Source organism: Tamandua tetradactyla, chromosome 5, assembly GCF_023851605.1.
Source record: "Tamandua tetradactyla isolate mTamTet1 chromosome 5, mTamTet1.pri, whole genome shotgun sequence".
Classification (NCBI taxonomy): Eukaryota; Metazoa; Chordata; class Mammalia; order Pilosa; family Myrmecophagidae; genus Tamandua; species Tamandua tetradactyla.
This window is the reverse complement of record NC_135331.1, coordinates 73,039,875-73,058,119: the sequence shown is the minus strand read 5'-3', so window position 1 is coordinate 73,058,119 and position 18,245 is coordinate 73,039,875. Positions and strand designations below refer to the sequence as shown.

The window sequence follows — 18,245 nt, the reverse complement described above, 5'->3', positions numbered from 1 at the left end:
AAAGATTTCAAATAAATTCCTATTACTTAAGGAACTTCATTTTTACTTCCTGAAAAAATTAAAAACATAAAATAATACATGCTTATTGTTAATTATTTTGAATAAACAGAAATGTGTTAAAAAACGAAAAACCACTTGCACTCCCATTCAAATCAATTCTTTAGCATACAGTATTCATTTAAAAATATTTTTAAATTAGTGTTACAAAGGAAAATCAATAGTCTTTTTTTTTCTGTTTCCTTCAGCTTTTTGACTCTGTAAGTCTCTTAATCTCTTAATCACCTTAAAATTAAGATTTTATTATAGATGATCTCTACTGATAATGCTTCTCAAGTGAATGAAAAATCCAAGATTATATTACTGAAGACAACCCAGCATAACTATTGAAAATCCTTAGCATTGGTTTGGAGTAAGAACTGTTATTGCAATAGAATGCTTGAAAATGAGATTCTTACGGAACGATAAATTAGCTTGGTTATTTATAAATATGCTACCAAATTAAAATTTAGCAAATAAGGAAGGTGAATTTTTTCCTGTCTAAAGATATATGCAAAGAGATAAATTATAAATTAAAAACATGAACACACAAATAAATAATTGTAGCATTCTATCAAATACATATTATGACCTACAATAAAGATTTATGTTCATATATATTCACGAAACTACAGGCAAATTATAAACAATGTTACTCTCTAAAGCCTAATGTTTTGTAATTAAAATTAAAATATATTAAAATAACTATGGGAATCTAATATTAAATTATATAAACCATGAATTTAAACAGACTAAATATTTAGTGGCAGATCTATAAATAATGGATGCTCTATATATGAATATAAAGCATAAATCAAATATTGTTCTTCTTATCCTGATCTGTAATTTATATATTTTATTACTAAATGTTATTATTATATTTCTGTAATGCTATTTTCCCAAATACTTTTTTACCATTTCTTTTTCCTCGTCTTAGAAAAGGATATACTTAAAAGTAAACTATCAGTCCGTTACCTTAAAACACCTAAAAAATCCAGGAGAACTGATAAAACAAGCAATAACCTCAACTTTCTGTAGATCTAGATTAACAGAAAAAACTATTCCCCTTGATAAGAAAACAGGATGTATATTGTTTGGCTTTCAAATTTTCCCAGATATATTTCCTACATTAAAAAGTAACATTTAAATGGTTTTACCGGACAAAGAAGGCAATACCAGAGTTGACATATAGCAGAAATAAGCCTCTCCATCCTCAATATTTATTTGATGTCAAATGCAGCAGGTTCAATGCATCATGCATTTATATGATCAAGTAAATTGTTAGAAGCAGATTTGACATTAAGATGATAAACATGGCTATTAACAGAAATCAGGGTCTACAGTAATCATATCCACTAAACTAATTAATCTAAGCTCTGTCACAAAATTCCTTGTGACTCAAATGATAACATAAAGCATAAGTGGGACATTTCAAATGATTTGGCTTTCATCTCCTGTATGGTAAACAAGAGGTGGATAGGGCTGTAGTGACCAGAATCAAATGTTTTCTCTTGTAGAGTCTCTAGGAATGCATTGTTAGGCCCATTCAGAATCATGAAACTATCAACATAGCTGTTTGTTACCAAGAAATGAAGTGTGATAGATTTTTACTTCAGTTAAAGTTACAAATCACTTTAAGCAGAAAACCAATTTTAAAAATCAGGGCTGCACCTCATTGAGATGGCTTCTGTAGATCATGCTAAGTTACATCAGTGAGATCTGGCAACAATCTTATAATATCAATATCGTAGTCTAAACAGGGATTTTCTTAGCCAGAATAGCAGAAACACTGGTAAACTTTACAAATGAGAATAATTAATCTGCCCTACACAGCCCCCATTTTTGCAGTATTTAAGAGTAATGCTTCAAAGTATGTGATGGCAAACATATAAGGAAATCATTTCCTTTATAAAAATATATCTTTTCTTTTATTATCAGTGTTGAACTGATGCCATCACTAAACCAGAACTTTTAAAAAATTATTGACTTTGCCATTGGTTGAATGAACAAGTCCAACATTTTTTTCATCTTATATTAGAATTGGAAAGGTAAAAGATTTAATGAGTTCATAAATGCCAAGGACTCTGTTTTTAGTATATGTGCTGCCGAAGCGAGCACAGGACTCTGCTTTTAGAAAGGACAAATCCTTAAGTTTCTTAGATCACATAGTGACAATTTGGGTGTCCTGATTTTTTGTTTTAAAATTTTCATGCCAGGGAAGGGAGAAGATGGCGGCTTAGTAAGGTGCACGCGTCTTAGTTCTTCCTCCAGAACAACTACTAAATAACTAGAAACAGTACAGAACAGCTCCCGGAGCCATGACAGAGACCAGACACACAGTGTACCCCAGTCTGGACCGGCTGGACCGGCTAAGAGACTCCACTGTGGTGAGATCCCTGAGCAGCACGCGCTTCCCCGGGCCGCGGCGGCAGGCGGCCGGAGCCCCTCCTTCCCTCCTTCCCGGGCTGGCTGCGAGCTTCAGATCAGCAGTTCCCCCAAGCCGCAGCAGCTGGCGCCCCTCCCCCACGCGCAGCTTCCCGGGCCGCTGGGAGCCTTGGATCAGCGGTTCCCCAAGCTGCGGCGGCTGGCGACTGGCGCCCCTCCCACACACACGGCTTCTCAGGCCAGCTGGGAGCCTCGGATCAGCAGTTCCCCAAGCCACAGCGGCCAGTACCCCTCCCCCACAGGCGACTTCCCGGAGGGAAAGGAAAGAGCCTCCAACAGTAGTAGAGACTGAGCCCAACCTAACACCAATAGTGGCATTAATGAACAACTTCTGACTACTAAAAATAGGCCCTCAGCTCAGGCGAAACTGATCAAGGTGGAAGTCGCCTATTGGGCTAACTGAAAAAGAGGAAAGGGGGTGAAACAGAGCCTTCTGTGGCTGTTTCTAAGGAGGCTTGGTTGCCTCTGGGCTCAGCGCTGGGATTACACAGGTTGCAACTGCCACGAACGCAGAAACAGGCTGCTTTCAGGGCTCTCTACCACCTGAACCTACCCCACAGTAGGGGTGAAACGCAACTCAGGTGGAATCCCTCTTTCAAGGAATTCAGATCCCAGGACTTCACAATTTGAAGCCATTAAAACCAACCTACAACCTTTCCTCTGTCTCCACCACACACCCAGTAGTGAGAGTCTTCCAAAGTTAAAGGAGCCACAACATTTTTTGCTGGTGGGACCCGCAGACAGACAAGCACCACATACTGGGCAGGATAAGAAAAACAGAGCCCAGAGACTTCACAGGAAAGTCTTTCAACCCGCTGGGTCCCACACTCAGGGAAATCTGATTAAATGCCCAGACGCCAGCAAAAAATAACAAATCACACCAGGAAAATTGAAGATATGGCACAGTCAAAGGAACAAACCAATAGCTCAAATGAGATACAGGAGCTGAGACAACTAATTCTGAATATATGAACAGAAATGGAAAACCTCTTCAAAAACCAAATCAATAAATTGAGGGAGGACATGAAGAAGGCATGGGATAAACAAAAAGAAATGGAAAGTCTCAAAAAACAAATCAAAGAACTTATGGGAACGAAAGATACAGTAGAAGAGATGAAAAAAACAATGGAAACCTACAACAGTAGATTTCAAGAGACAGAGGTTAGAATTAGTGAATGGGAGGGTGGAACATCTGAAATCCAAAAAGAAACAAAAACTATAGGGAAAAGAATGGAAAAATTTGAGCAGGAGCTCAGGGAATTGAATGATAATATGAAGCGCACAAATATACGTGTTGTGGGTGTCCCAGAAGGAGAAGAGAAGGGAAAAGGAGAAGAAAAAATAATGGAAGAAATTATCACTGAAAATTTCCCAACTCTTATGAAAGACCTAAAATTACAGATCCAAGAAGTGCAGTGCACCCCAAAGAGAATAGATCCAAATAGGCGTTCTCCAAGACACTTACTAGTTAGAATGTCAGAGGTCAAAGGGAAAGAGAGGATCTTGAAAGCAGCAAGAGAAAAACAATCCATCACATACGAGGGAAATCCAATAAGACTATGTGTAGATTTCTCAGCAGAAACCATGGAAGCAAGAAGACAATGGGATGATATATTTAAATTACTAAAAGAGAAAAACTGCCAACTAAGACTTCTATATCCAGCAAAACTGTCATTCAAAAATGAGGGAGAAATTAAAACATTTTAAGACAAAAAGTCACTGAGAGAATTTGTGACCAAGAGACCAGCTCTGCAAGAAATACTAAAGGGAGCACTAGAGTCAGATACGAAAAGACAGAAGAGAGAGGTGTGGAGAAGAGTGTAGAAAGAAGGAAAATCAGATATGATATATATAATACAAAAGGCAAAATGGTAGAGGAAAGTATTACCCAAATAGTAATAATACTAAATGTTAATGGACTGAATTCTCCAATCAAAAGACATAGACTGGCAGAATGGATTAAAAAAACAGCATCCTTCTATATGCTGTCTACAGGAAACACATCTTAGACCCAAAGATAAACATAGGTTGAAAGTGAAAGGTTGGGAAAAGATATTTCATGCAAATAACAACCAAAAAAGAGCAGGAGTAGCTATACTAATATCCAACAAATTAGACTTCAAATGTAAAACAGTTAAAAGAGACAAAGAAGGATACTATCTACTAATAAAAGGAACAATTAAACAAGAAGACATAACAATCATAAATATTTAAGCACCGAATCAGAATGCCCCAAAATACGTGAGGAATACACTGCAATCACTGAAAAGGGAAATAGACACATCTACCATAATAGTTGGAGACTTCAATTCCCCACTCTCATCAATGGACAGAACATCTAGACAGAGGATCAATAAAGAAACAGAGAATTTGAATATTACAATAAATGAGCTAGACTTAACAGACATTTATAGGATATTATACCCCACAACAGCAGGATACATCTTTTTCTCAAGTGCTCATGGATCATTCTCAAAGATAGACCATATGCCAGGTCACAAAGCAAGTCTCAACAAATTTAAAAAGATTGAAATCATACACACCTCTTTCTCAGATCATAAAGGAATGAAGTTGGAAATCAATAATAGGCAGAATGCCAGAAAATTCACAAATACGTGGAGGCTCAACAACACACTCTTAAACAACCAGTGGGTCAAGGAAGTAATTACAAGAGAAATTAGTAAATATCTCGAGGTGAATGAAAATGAAAACACAACATATCAAAACCTATGGGACACAGCAAAGGCAGTGCTAAGAGGGAAATTTATTGCCCTAAATGCCTATATCAGGAAAGAAGAAAGGCAAAAATTTGGGAATTAACTGTCCACTTGGAAGAACTGGAGAAAGAACAGCAAACTAACCCCAAAGCAAGCAAAAGGAAAGAAATAACAAAGAGTAGAGCAGAAATAAATAAAATTGAGAACATGAAAACAATAGAGAAAATCAACAAGACCAGAAGTTGGTTGTATGCGAAAATCAACAAGTATGATGGGCCCTTAGCAAGATTGACAAAAAGAAGAAGAGAGAGGACGCAAATAAATAGGATCAGAAATGGAAGAGGAGACATAACCACTTGCCTCACAGAAATAAAGGAGGTAATAACAGGATACTATGAACAACTTTACGCTAATAAATACAGCAATGTAGATGAAATGGACAAGTTCCTAGAAAGGCATGAACAACCAACTTTGACTCAAGAAGAAATAGATGACCTGAACAAACCAATCACAAGTAAAGAAATTGAATCAGTCATTCAAAAGCTTCCCAAAAAGAAAAGTCCGGGACCAGACAGCTTCACATGTGAGTTCTACCAAACATTCCAGAAAGAATTAGTACCAACTCTCCTCAAACTCTTCAAAAAAATTGAAGTGGAGGGAAAGCTACCTAATTCATTCTATGAAGCCAACATCACCCTCATACCAAAACCAGGCAAAGATATTACAAAAAAAGAAAAATATAGACCAATCTCTCTAATGAATATAGATGCAAAAATCCTCAACAAAATTCTGGCAAATCAAATCCAGCAACACATTAAAAGAATTACACATCATGACCAAGTAGGATTCATCCCAGGTACGCAAGGATGGTTCAACATAAGAAAATCAATTAATGTAATACACCATATCAACAAATCAAAGCAGAAAAATCACATGATCATCTCAATTGATGCAGAGAAGGCATTTGACAAGATTCAACACCCTTTCCTGTTGAAAACACTTCAAAGGATAGGAATACAAGGGAACTTCCTTAAAATGATAGAGGGAATATATGAAAAACCCACAGCTAATATCATCCTCAATGGGGAAAAATTGAAAACTTTCCCCCTAAGATCAGGAACAAGACAAGGATGTCCACTATCACCACTATTATTCAACATTGTGTTGGAGGTTCTAGCCAGAGCAATTAGACAAGAAAAAGAAATACAAGGCGTCAAAATTGGAAAGGAAGAAGTAAAACTATCACTGTTTGCAGACGATATGATACTATACGTCGAAAACCCGGAAAAATCCACAACAAAACTACTAGAGCTAATAAATGAGTACAGCAAAGTAGCAGGTTACAAGATCAACATTCAAAAATCAGTAGTGTTTCTATACACTAGCAATGAACAAGCTGAGGGGGAAATAAAGAAACAAATTCCATTTACAATTGCAACTAAAAGAATAAAATATTTAGGAATAAAATTAACTAAAGAGACAAAAGACCTATACAAAGAAAACTACAAAAAACTGTTAAAAAAAAATCACAGAAGGCCTAAATAGATGGAAGGGCATACCGTGTTCATGGATTGGAAGACTAAATATAGTTAAGATGTCAATTCTATCTAAATTGATTTACAGATTCAATGCAATACCAAGCAAAATCCCAACAACTTATTTTTCAGAAGTAGAAAAACCAATAAGCAAATTTATCTGGAAGGGCAGGGTGCTCCGAATTGCTAAAAGTATCTTGAGGAAAAAAAACGAAGCTGGAGGTCTCACACTGCCAGACTTAAGGCATATTATGAAGTCACAGTGGTCAAAACAGCATGGTATTGGCATAAAGATAGATATATCCACCAATGGAATCGAATAGAGTGCTCAGATATAAACCCTCTCATCTATGGACATTTGATCTTTGATAAGGCAGTCAAGCCAACTCACCTGGGACAGAACAGTCTCCTCAATAAATGGTGCCTAGAGAACTGGATATCCATATGCAAAAGAATGAAAAAGGACCCGTATCTCACACCCTACACAAAAGTTAACTCAAAATGGATCAAAGATCTAAACATTAGGTCTAAGACCATAAAACAGTTAGAGGAAAATGTAGGGAGATATCTTATGAATCTTACAATTGGAGGTGGTTTTATGGACCTTAAACCTAAAGCAAGAGCACTGAAGAAAGAAAGAAAGAAATGGGAGCTCCTCAAAATTAAACACTTTTGTGCATCAAAGAACTTCATCAAGAAAGTAGAAAGGCAGCCTACACAATGGGAGACAATATTTGGAAACGACATATCAGATAAAGGTCTAGTATCCAGAATTTATAAAGAGATTGTTCAACTCAACAACAAAAAGACAGCCAACCCAATTACAAAATGGGAAAAAGACTTGAACAGACACCTCTCAGAAGAGGAAATACAAATGGCCAAATGCACATGAAGAGATGCTCAATTTCCCTGGCCATTAGAGAAATGCAGATCAAAACCACAATGAGATATCATCTCACACCCACCAGAATGGCCATTATCAACAAAACAAAAAATGACAAGTGCTGGAGAGGATGTGGAGAAAGAGGCACACTTATCCACTGTTGGTGGGAATGTCAAATGGTGCAACCACTGTGGAAGGCAGTTTGGCGGTTCCTCAAAAATCTGAATATAGAATTGCCATATGACCCAGCAATACCATTGCTAGGTATCTACTCAAAGGACTTAAGGGCAAAGACACAAACGGACATTTGCACACCAATGTTTATAGCTGCATTATTTACAATTGTAAAGAGATGGAAACAGCCAAAATGTCCATCAACAGACGAGCGGCTAAACAAACTGTGGTATATACATACGATGGAATATTCTGAAGCTTTAAGACAATAAACTTATGAACCATGTAATAACATGGATGGACCTAGAGAACATTATGCTGAGTGAGACTAGCCAAAAACTAAAGGACAAATACTGTATGGTCCCACTGATGTGAACCGACATTAGAGAATAAACTTGGAATATGTCATTGATAACAGAGACCATCAGGAGTTAGAAATAGGGTAAGATAATGGGTAATTGGAGCTGAAGGGATACAGACTGTGCAACAGGACTGGATACAGAAACTCAAAAATGGATAGCACAATACTACCTAACTGTAATGTAATTATGTTAAAGCACTGAATGAAGCTGCATCTGAGCTATAGTTTTTTGTTTTGTTTTGTTTTTTGTTCTTTTTTATATATTTTTTGTATTTTTTATTTTTATTTTTTTCTCTATATTATCATTTCATTTCTTTTTCTGTTGTCTTGCTATTTCTTTTTCTAAATCGATGCAAATGTAGTAAGAAATGATGATCATACATCTATGTGATGATATTAAGAATTACTGATTGCATATGTAGAATGGAATGATTTCTAAATGTTGTGTTAGTTAATTTTTTTTTTAATTAATAAAAAAAAAAAAAAATTCATGCCAGGGACCAAAGTGGTATTCAACGAGTGCAGAGAGCTAGGACTGGAACTGCTCCTACCTGCATAATATATGAAAACTCCTTCACATGCTTGAAGAGTGTTTCTAACTTCCTTCTCATATTTTCGAAACATTAAATAACTCCCATTTAAATAATCTGCTGAATTTCCTCATCTGCCAACCATTTCTGTATTCAGTTCTCAGTTTTTTCTACCCATTTTCAAATAGAGCAAACTAAACTGAATCTGATAATCTCTTAAATGACATGGTTGGTAAAGAATATTTTTCCACTTTTACATATATATCTCTTGATAAGATCAACTTAGTTTTTTTTTTTTTTTTAATAATGATAATGTGTTGGTATCTTCTGGTCTTTCATTGCTCTTTGCCAAATTATTGGCATCCTCCATAACAGTGAAATTTAGTAAAATTCTCCTGTGATTCTGAGCCACCAAATCAGCCAGAAAAATGCAATTACACAAGAACCCCACCTGAGAAAAAATTGGTTTGACTACTTATTAGGGACTACTTCATTCAGATATATGTATATTTTAATGTGTTTTATCAAACAGAAACAAAGATCAAATCACCGACCCTTACTCCCAAATATATTTCTTATAGGTCTATTTAGTGTAATAAAATGATCCCTTCTTTTTCAACTAATTAATTAGAGATTATTCCTTTCAATGAGGATTTTTTTACCATCCAACTAAAATCAGCATAATACAGTTCAGAGCAGCCCAGCAGGCACTTTTCACTTACCCATTAAACATTCCATATTCATCCATCAAGTCATTAAAATATTCCACATATCTGTCAACCTCTGCCAGGCTATCACACACAAGCATGCACACTAAGATGATACTTATGAAATATTCATAAACATTTTCAACTTACAAATTTCTTCTCATTCAAGATAAGATTTAATGGTAACACTTTCCCAAAGAAGTTAATGAGAATTCTTCTCTAATAATAAATGAGCTCAGCTATACAAGCACCCTATGATTTCACCAGGTACTCTGCTGGGGGACAAATTCAGCACCAAGTCACATTCAGCATTCTTTTGTTTAGGTGCCTGAGGTTACGTCTTCATGGTTGTCAGTAATCGGATAAAAATATCAAAATCCAGTTCATTTGGGTGAAGAATGACTCAATAGTAATGACCAGCCCCAACCCACTGGTTGATTTTTACCATACTTTGCAAGGGGAGAATATCAAATGATATCATTTGATAAATAAGTCTGACTTATTTTCTGACTTGATAAGTCAAGGCAGATTTTGGACAGTTAAGTCAGTAAATGTGAACCCTCTGATTGGTGGGTCTAATTGACTAGGGACTGAAGTTGACCAGCAGATTCACTTCAATGGGAAATCTTATCCAAATGGAAGGTATGTACAATGACCATTCAATCAGCTCTCATTGTGGGGACGGGGAGGGGCAGATACACTAATGTTAAAAGAGGCATTTCAGGCACTTGTCGAGAATCCTGCTCAAGTATTTTCTCGCCCCAAATTTTTGGGAAGTTTTATTTTGAAGATTTCCAACAAAATCCTGAAAAAATAGCCAAGAGGAATACTCACATACCATCCACCTTGCTCCACCACTAGTTAATGTTTTTGCTTTTGCTTACATTTGCTTCATCTTTTCTTGTGTGTCATTCTGAACCATTTGGAAATAACCTGAAAACATCTTTCTCTAATTTTAAAGAGCCATGATAGAACCACAGTGGTGCTTACATCAGAGAGCAGCCAACTTAAAGCAAAAGTCGTTTATAGACACTAATAAATTGACAAACTGGGGCTCAAAGATCATGCTGGATTTGGAATAACAATAGCATCTCTCCTGTGTAATAAATTCAAGGCACCTGTTTCTCCTGTGCAATAAATGGATGACACTTACCTCTCCTGAGTAACAAATGCTTGACGCCTACCTCTCCTGTGTAATAAATGCACGACACCTACCTCTCCTGCATAATAAATGTGCGATCCCTACTTCATAGGGATTTTGTAAGAATCTCAAGTGTTCCCATAAGATAAAGTATCTGAAAGTTCCTGTGCTACACAGATAGTATTCATATAATTTACATAGTTACAGCACAACAATAATGAGCATTCATTGATCATTTACTAAAAAGTAAGTACAATGAAGACAACACTATCATTACACTGGCTCTATAAGGAAGAAAATTAAGTCTTAGAGAGATTAAAAGGCTTAACTAAAAACTTAAAATAATTAAGTGGGGACAGAGGAGTCTGGACACAAAGAGATCACTCCTTCGGTTGATTCTTCCTTATGGACCTTCAGTGTTGAATCTGCAAAGGAGTCTACTTCCCCCGTGCCTAGTCGCCGGCATTGAGGAACCAGAGCACCATCTCAGTGATTCAGCTAGAGGGCCGGGACAGGGTGTATTTAACAGAAAGAGCTGGAAACTTCCTGTCCTGTGCACCCATGGCCTCGGGCACCCCTTTCTGTGGCCTCAGACCTCCCCAGAAACATCTCCAGCACCCACCAGGGTGCCTGCTGCCCTCGGACAAGACAGCACTGTGCACATTGGCTCCACTTCTACTTTTCTCATTGCAATGGAAGTGCAGGGGAAGGCAGTAGTCAACTGATTCATTGACAATGCAACTTCTGGAGTCAATGCCTTTAAAGATGTAGCTATAGACCTCCCCCAAGAAGAATGGGCTCTCCTGGGCACATCCCAGAGAAAGCTGTTCAGACATGAGATGGAAGAGATCATCAGTCATCAGGTTGTTGCAGGAGGGTATGCTCAATGGGAACAGAAATCATAACAAACAAGCATATGGAAGCAACTGAAAGCGTGGGGAGGGGTACAAAACTCATGGATCTTCAAATCACCCCTGGATATGACTCCCAGTCCTTCCTACACATGTGTGCAGACTGCTAGGAAAGAAAGTCGTGTCCATCTAATACCAGGATAAGAAGAGAAAGCCTATCCCTGGACTTATTTGTAATTGACAATTACCCTTGTATCTCATGTGACAAAATGAGAACCTTGAAGTTTATAAATAATTAGCCCATGTGTCTATGAAAGATTATACAATGCCCTCATCCACCCCCCTTTTATTTTTTTTAACTTTTTTATTGTAAAGTATATGCAAAGCAAAAAAATAAAAAGCAATAGTTTTCAAAGTACTCTTCAACAAGTAGTTACAGAACAGATTCCAGAGTCTGTCATGGGCTACCATATGATCCTCTCATGTTTTTCCTTCAAGCTGCTCCAGAATATAGGAGGTTAGAGGGCTTAGATATGTTTTTATCATCACAATAGACTTTTTTTCTTTTTGTGTGTGAAAAAATAGCACATATGCAAAAAAACTATACATTTCAAAGCACAGCAACACAATTAGTTGTAGAATATATTTCAGAGTTTGACATTGGTTACAATTTCACAATTTTAGGATTTTACTTCTAGCTACTCTAAAATACTGGAGACTGACAGAAATAGCAATGTAATGATTCAGCACTCATATTCATTTGTTAAATCCTATCTTCTCTGTATAACTCCACATCACCTTTAATCTTTCCATCCCTCTTTTTAGGGGTGTTTGGGCTATGACAGTTCTACATTTTTTCATATTGGAAGGGTCTGTCACTAATATGGGATAGAAAGATGGAACTATCTGATGTTCTGGAGAGGCTGGGCTAGATTTCAGGACTTATCTGGACCAGCGACCCGTCTGGAGTTTATAGGTTTTTGGAAAATTACTCTAATGCATGATATCCTTGTGGAATCTTATATATTGCCCAGGTATTCTTTAGGATTGGCTGGAATGGTTCTGGTTGGGGGTTGGCAGATTATGATAGGTAGCAAGGTCTAACTGAAGCTTGCATAAGAGCAACCTCCAGAGTAGACTCTCAACTCTATTTGAACTCTCTCTCCCACTGATATTTTATTAATTACACTTCTTTCCCCCCTTTTGGCCAGGATGGAATTGTTGATCCCATGGTCCCAGGTCTGGATTCATCCCTGGGAGCCATCTTCCATATCTCCGACTTTCACCCCTGAATGTCATGTTCCACATAGTAGGGAGGGCAATGATTTCATTTGCAGAGTTGGGCTTAGAGACTAAGGCCACATCTGAGCAACAAAAGAGGTCCTCCAGAAGTAACTCTTGGCATGCCTATAGGCAGTCTAAGCTTCTCTGCTACTTATATAACCTTCACAAGAGTGAACTTCATGGTTGAGGGCATGGCCTATTTATTTGGGTGTCCCTAAAGTTTGACACAGTATCAGGGGATTCCCTAATGGTAAAGTTTAATAGTTCCATATCCTTTCTCCCCTCCCTCAGGGGACTTTGCCAATACTTTTTGATTATCTGCTTAATATACTCTAGGATGTATCCAGGCATTACAATAATCTATGTAGGATTAAAGGACCTCTTTCTCATTCTGTGCTCCCTGTGTTTCATTTGTTCAAATGAGCTGTACAGATAGGTTGAATTAGATTATGCACTACAGAAAATTTCAGTTCCATCAGATAAACCTTTCTTCCATTGGTCTCAAAGAGTATGTGTGGTTCTAAAATATAGACACTGTCTTCCTTACGTTCTTGTTCTGAATCACTTTAACCCCATCCTATTTGGCTTCATTCTTATCTCTAAATATCAGGTTATATATAAAACAGCCTCTCAAACTTCAGAAATAATAATCACCATTTCAGACTTAATGTGTTTGCTCTAAAAGCTTACAATCTAAGTTGTTTTCTTATAAGCATTTTCTAAAGGTGACCATACCATTCTTGTCCTTTTGTTTCTGGCTTATTTTGTCTCACCAAATGTCCCACATATTCATTCACATCATTGCATGCCTCATGACTTTATTCCTTTTTGTAGAAGCAAAACCTTTATTCATAAGCATACACCATCATTCACCAATCTACTTCTCCATCAGTGCATCGTTCAGCCACCTTTATGCTGGTCATAAAAGTGGAATCATACAGTATCTCTCCTTTTGGCTAACTTCTCTCAGCATTATGTCCTCAAGCCTCATCCATCTTGCCATGTGCTTCAGGATGTCATTTTGTCTTACTGCTGCATAATATTCCATCATATGTATATACCACATTTTGTTGATCCACTCATCTGTTGATGGGCATTTGAATTGTTCCCATCTTTTGGTGGTTGTGAAAATGCTACTATGAACATCGGCATGCAAATGTCTGTTTGTGTCATTGCTTTCTTCTCTTCTGTGTATATATCAAGTAGTGCTATTGCTGGGTCATAGGGCAACTCAATATTTAGTTTCCTAAGGAACCACCAAAACATCTTCCATAGTGGCCACACCATTGCACATTCCCACCAGCAGTGCATAATTGTCCCAGTTTCTCCACATCCTTTCCAACTTTTATAGATTACTATGTTTAATAGCAGCCATTCTTATAGGTGTGAGGTGGTATATCATTGTAGTCTTGATCTGCATTTCGCTTATAGCCAAATGAAAATGATTATCTCTTCATGTGTGTTTTTTTTTCTTCTTAAAACTATGGAACGTTTCACTAATTTGTCATCCTTGCACAGGGGCCATGCTAATCTTCTCTGTATCATTCCAGTTTTAGTATATGTGCTGCCAAAGCAAGCACTCTTCATGTGCCTTTGAGCCATCTGCATTTGCTCTTCAGAAAAATGCCTATTCATATCTTCAGCCCATTTCATAATTGGGTTGTTTGTTCTTTTGTTGTTGAGTTGTATGATTTATTTGGATATACAGGAAATGAAACCTTTGTCTGATATGTGATTTCCAAATATTTTCTCCGATTGAGTTGGCTACCTCTTCTCCTTTTTCACAATCTTTTGAAGTGCAGAAGCATTTGATTTTGAGGAGTTTCCATTTATCTATTTTTTTCTTTTGTTGCTTACGCTTTGGGTGTAAAGTTTAGGAAGCTACCTCCTATTACTAGGTCTTGAAGATGTTTCACCACATTTTCTTCTAGAAGCTTTATGGTGCTAGTTCTTATATTTAGCTTTATGGTGCTAATTTTTATATTTAGGTGTTCAGTCCATTTTGAGGTAATTTTTGTGTAGGGTGTAAAATAGGTGTCCCCTTTCATTCTCTTGGCTATTGATATCCAGTTCTTCCATGCCTAATTATTGGAAAGGCTATTTTGTCCCAGTTCAGAGGATTTGGGGGCCTTGTCAAAAATCAGTTGACCATAGATTTGGTTGTTCTTTTCTGCACTTATCATTCAATTCCATTGGTCAATGCTGCTATCTTTGTGTCAGTGCCATGCTTTTTTGAACATTATGGCTTTATAATAGGTTTTAAAGTCAAAGAGTGTTAATCCTCCCATGTTCTTCTTTTTTAGGATGCTTTTTGCTATTCAGGGTCTCTTTCCCTCCAGAATTGACCCTTTAATTAGTATATAGTGTCCTTGCTTGTCTCTTATGATGTCTTTACATTTAAAGTCTATTTTGTCCAATATTAGGATAGCTATTCCTGCTTTCTTTTGGTTACATCTTGTGTGGAAAATCTTTTTCCATCCTTTCACTTTCACTCTATTTGTATCCTCATGTCTCAGATGAGTCTCTTATAGGAAGCATATAGCTGGATTATGTTTCTTAATCCATTCTGACAATCTATCTTTTAATTAGTAAGTTCAGTCCATTAACATTCAATGTTATTACCGAAAAGGCATTTCTTGATTCCACCATCTTATCTTTTTTATTTGTCAGACCTATATATTCTTTTCCCTCTTTCTCTTTGTATTCTTTAAATTATCCTTAGTGGTACTCTTCAATTCTGTGCCCACCTCCAGAACTCCCTCTCTTATCTTTTTCTTTTCCAGCTGGTATAACTCCTTTTATTATTTCTTGTAGGACCAGTCCCTTGTTGACAAATTCTCTCAGGACTTCTTTGTCTGTGAAAACTTTAATTTCTCCTTCAATTTTGAAGGGCAATTTGGGTGGGTGCAAAATTCTTGGTGGAAGACTTTCTCTTTCAGGCTCTTGAATATATCATATGACTGCCTTCTCGCCTCCAGAGTGCTAGTTGACTAGCCTGAACTCAGTCTTATTTAGTTTCCCTCGTATGTAGTAAATTGTTTTTCTCTTGTCACTTTCAGAATTTTCTGCTTCTTTTAAACATTTTATAAGCTGACTAGTATGTGCCTTGGGGAAGGCCTATTTGGATTTATTCTGTTTGGAGTTCATTGGGCTTCTTGACTTGTATATTTATGTCCTTAATAAGGGTTAGGAAGTTTTCCCCCATTATATTCTCAACTACTCTTCTTAGCCCTTTGCTGCTCTCTTCTCCTTCTGGGACACCAATGATTATTATATTTGTGCACCTTGTTTTGTCTATCATTTCCCTGAGATCCACTTAAATTTTTTCCATCCTTTTTGCCATTTGCTGTTTTGAGTCTTGAAGTCAGTTATCCTGCCCTCTACATCACTTAATCTTTCTTCTATCTCTTCAAATCTGGTGTTGTGTGCCTCTAGTATGTTTTTTTATTTGGTCAACAGTCTTTAATCTCTGTCATATCCACTATTTTTTCTATTTATTCTTTCAAATTCCTCTTTATGCTCTTCTACTGTCTTTTTTATCTCCTTTATGTCATTTGCTAGCCCACTTATTTTATCTGTTAAGACTTGCTTTGTGACCCAGCATATGGTCTATCTTTGAGAATGATCCATGAGCACTTGAGAAAAAGGTGTATCCTGCTGTTGTGGGATGTAATGTCCTATAAATGTCTGTTAAGTCTAGCTCATTTATAGTAATATTCAGATTCTCTATTTCTTTATTGATCCTCTGTCGAGATGTTCTGTCCATTGATGAGAGTGGTGAATTGAAGTCTCCAACTATTATGGTATATGTGTCTATTTCCCTTTTCAGTGTTTGCAGTGTATTCCTCACGTATTTTGGGGCATTCTGGTTCGGTGCATAAATATTTATGATTGTTATGTCTTCTTGTTTAATTGTTCCTTTTATTAGTATATAGTGTCCTTCTTTGTCTCTTTTAACTGTTTTACATTTGAAGTCTAATTTGTTGGATATTAGTATAGCTACTCCTGCTCTTTTCTGGTTGTTATTTGCCTGAAATATCTTTTCCCAACCTTTCACTTTCAACCTATGTTTATCTTTGGGTCTAAGATGTGTTTCCTGTAGACAGCATATAGAAGGATCCTGTTTTTTAATCCATTCTGCCAGTCTATGTCTTTTGATTGGGGAATTCAGTTCATTAACATTTAGAGTTATTACTGTTTGGATAATATTTTCCTCTACCATTTTGCCTTTTGTATTATATATATATCATATCTGACTTTCCTTCTTTCTATACTCTTCTCCATACCTCTCTCTTATGTCTTTTCGTATCTGACTCTAGTGCTCCCTTTAGTATTTCTTGCAGAGCTGGTCTCTTGGTCACAAATTCTCTCAGTGACTTTTTGTCTGAGAATGTTTTAATTTCTCCCTCATTTTTGAAGGACAATTTTGCTGGATATAGGAGTCTTGGTTGCCATTTATTTTATTAAGTAGAGGTGTATGAACATCTTTGATTAGTTGTTCCAATGCCTATGTCTCCTCTGGTGTTTTAATTTGGTCATTAGGCAGGGCTATATCTGTCTGCATTGTGATATGCTGAGTGATCTTCTGCTGTCTTTGTGCCATGTAAATATCTTGATTGTTTTATTTTGGGAGTGGATTTCTTTCAGTAGTCTAAGGCCTTGTGTTTGTGGGCTGGTTGTACAGCAGGCAGCAGGGCATGGGGTGGGCACCTAGTGCAGTGATTTGTTTCAGGGCAGGTATAGGTACAGGTTGTAGATGTTATGCTGATGCTTGTCAGTGTGGGTGCCCAGTGGCCAAGGAGAATGTAGCTGTGTGAGTGCACCGGTCTTGGGAGCATAACCCAGGTGTGCACTGGTCTAAGACACAGGGCCTTTTGTACTCATGCATAGAGCTGTGGCATTATTCCTTTGTGGATTGGGGGCAGATGTGACCTGGCTTCGCAGGTCAGCACTTTATCAGTGCTGGGAAGTGTGGCTGAGGGCTATGTGCATGCATAGTTCTAAGACTGCTGTAAAGTGAGGTTCCTAGAGCTAAATGATGTGATTGGGGGCCTGTGTACATGCATGGGCCTAGGAGTGCCTTAAACTGATGTGCAGAGCTCGGGGGGAGGGGGTGATGCCTTGTGACACTATGGGCAGGGGGGCAGGGGTAGCCTGGGTATAGAGGTTAGTGCCGGCAGACTTTATGCACTGGCAACAGCCTGCAGGGAACAGGGAGGGGGCAGTAGTGCTCAGGAGGGGTACGGGAGAGGTGGATGGGTGTGTGGAGCAGGTACATGCACTAGTGGCTGGTGGTGTGTGGGCACCTGAAGTATGGGGAATGGGAGCAGTTGATGAGGTTCAGGTGCGTGGGGTGTGGGGTGAGTCGCCAGTCATAGGGTTACACTGGTGAGGGCAGCGTGACCAAGGAAGGTGGCCTGTCTTACTTCCCAGTCCCTGGCTCCCATCTGTGCCCTCCCATGAGCTCTGCACCTCTGCACCAGGCTCCAGCTTTCTGCCTCTCAGTTCCTCGGCCTCTGTACCTGGGCTGCCATATGTAGTGCAGAAGGCTCTCCCAGGTCAGCTGCACTCCCGAATTGCC

At 37.8% G+C, this 18,245-nt stretch overlaps 1 protein-coding gene and 1 non-coding gene across 24 annotated transcripts in view; both read right to left on the bottom strand.

Annotated features, from left to right (window-relative positions):
- NAALADL2 (N-acetylated alpha-linked acidic dipeptidase like 2) overlaps positions 1 to 18,245 on the bottom strand; it is a 1,514,274-nt gene that overhangs the window by 600,569 nt on the left and 895,460 nt on the right. The window lies entirely within an intron of this gene.
- On the bottom strand, positions 14,142 to 14,244 carry LOC143685314 (U6 spliceosomal RNA). Its single transcript, XR_013176561.1, has one exon. It is a non-coding gene; the product is annotated as a U6 spliceosomal RNA (small nuclear RNA).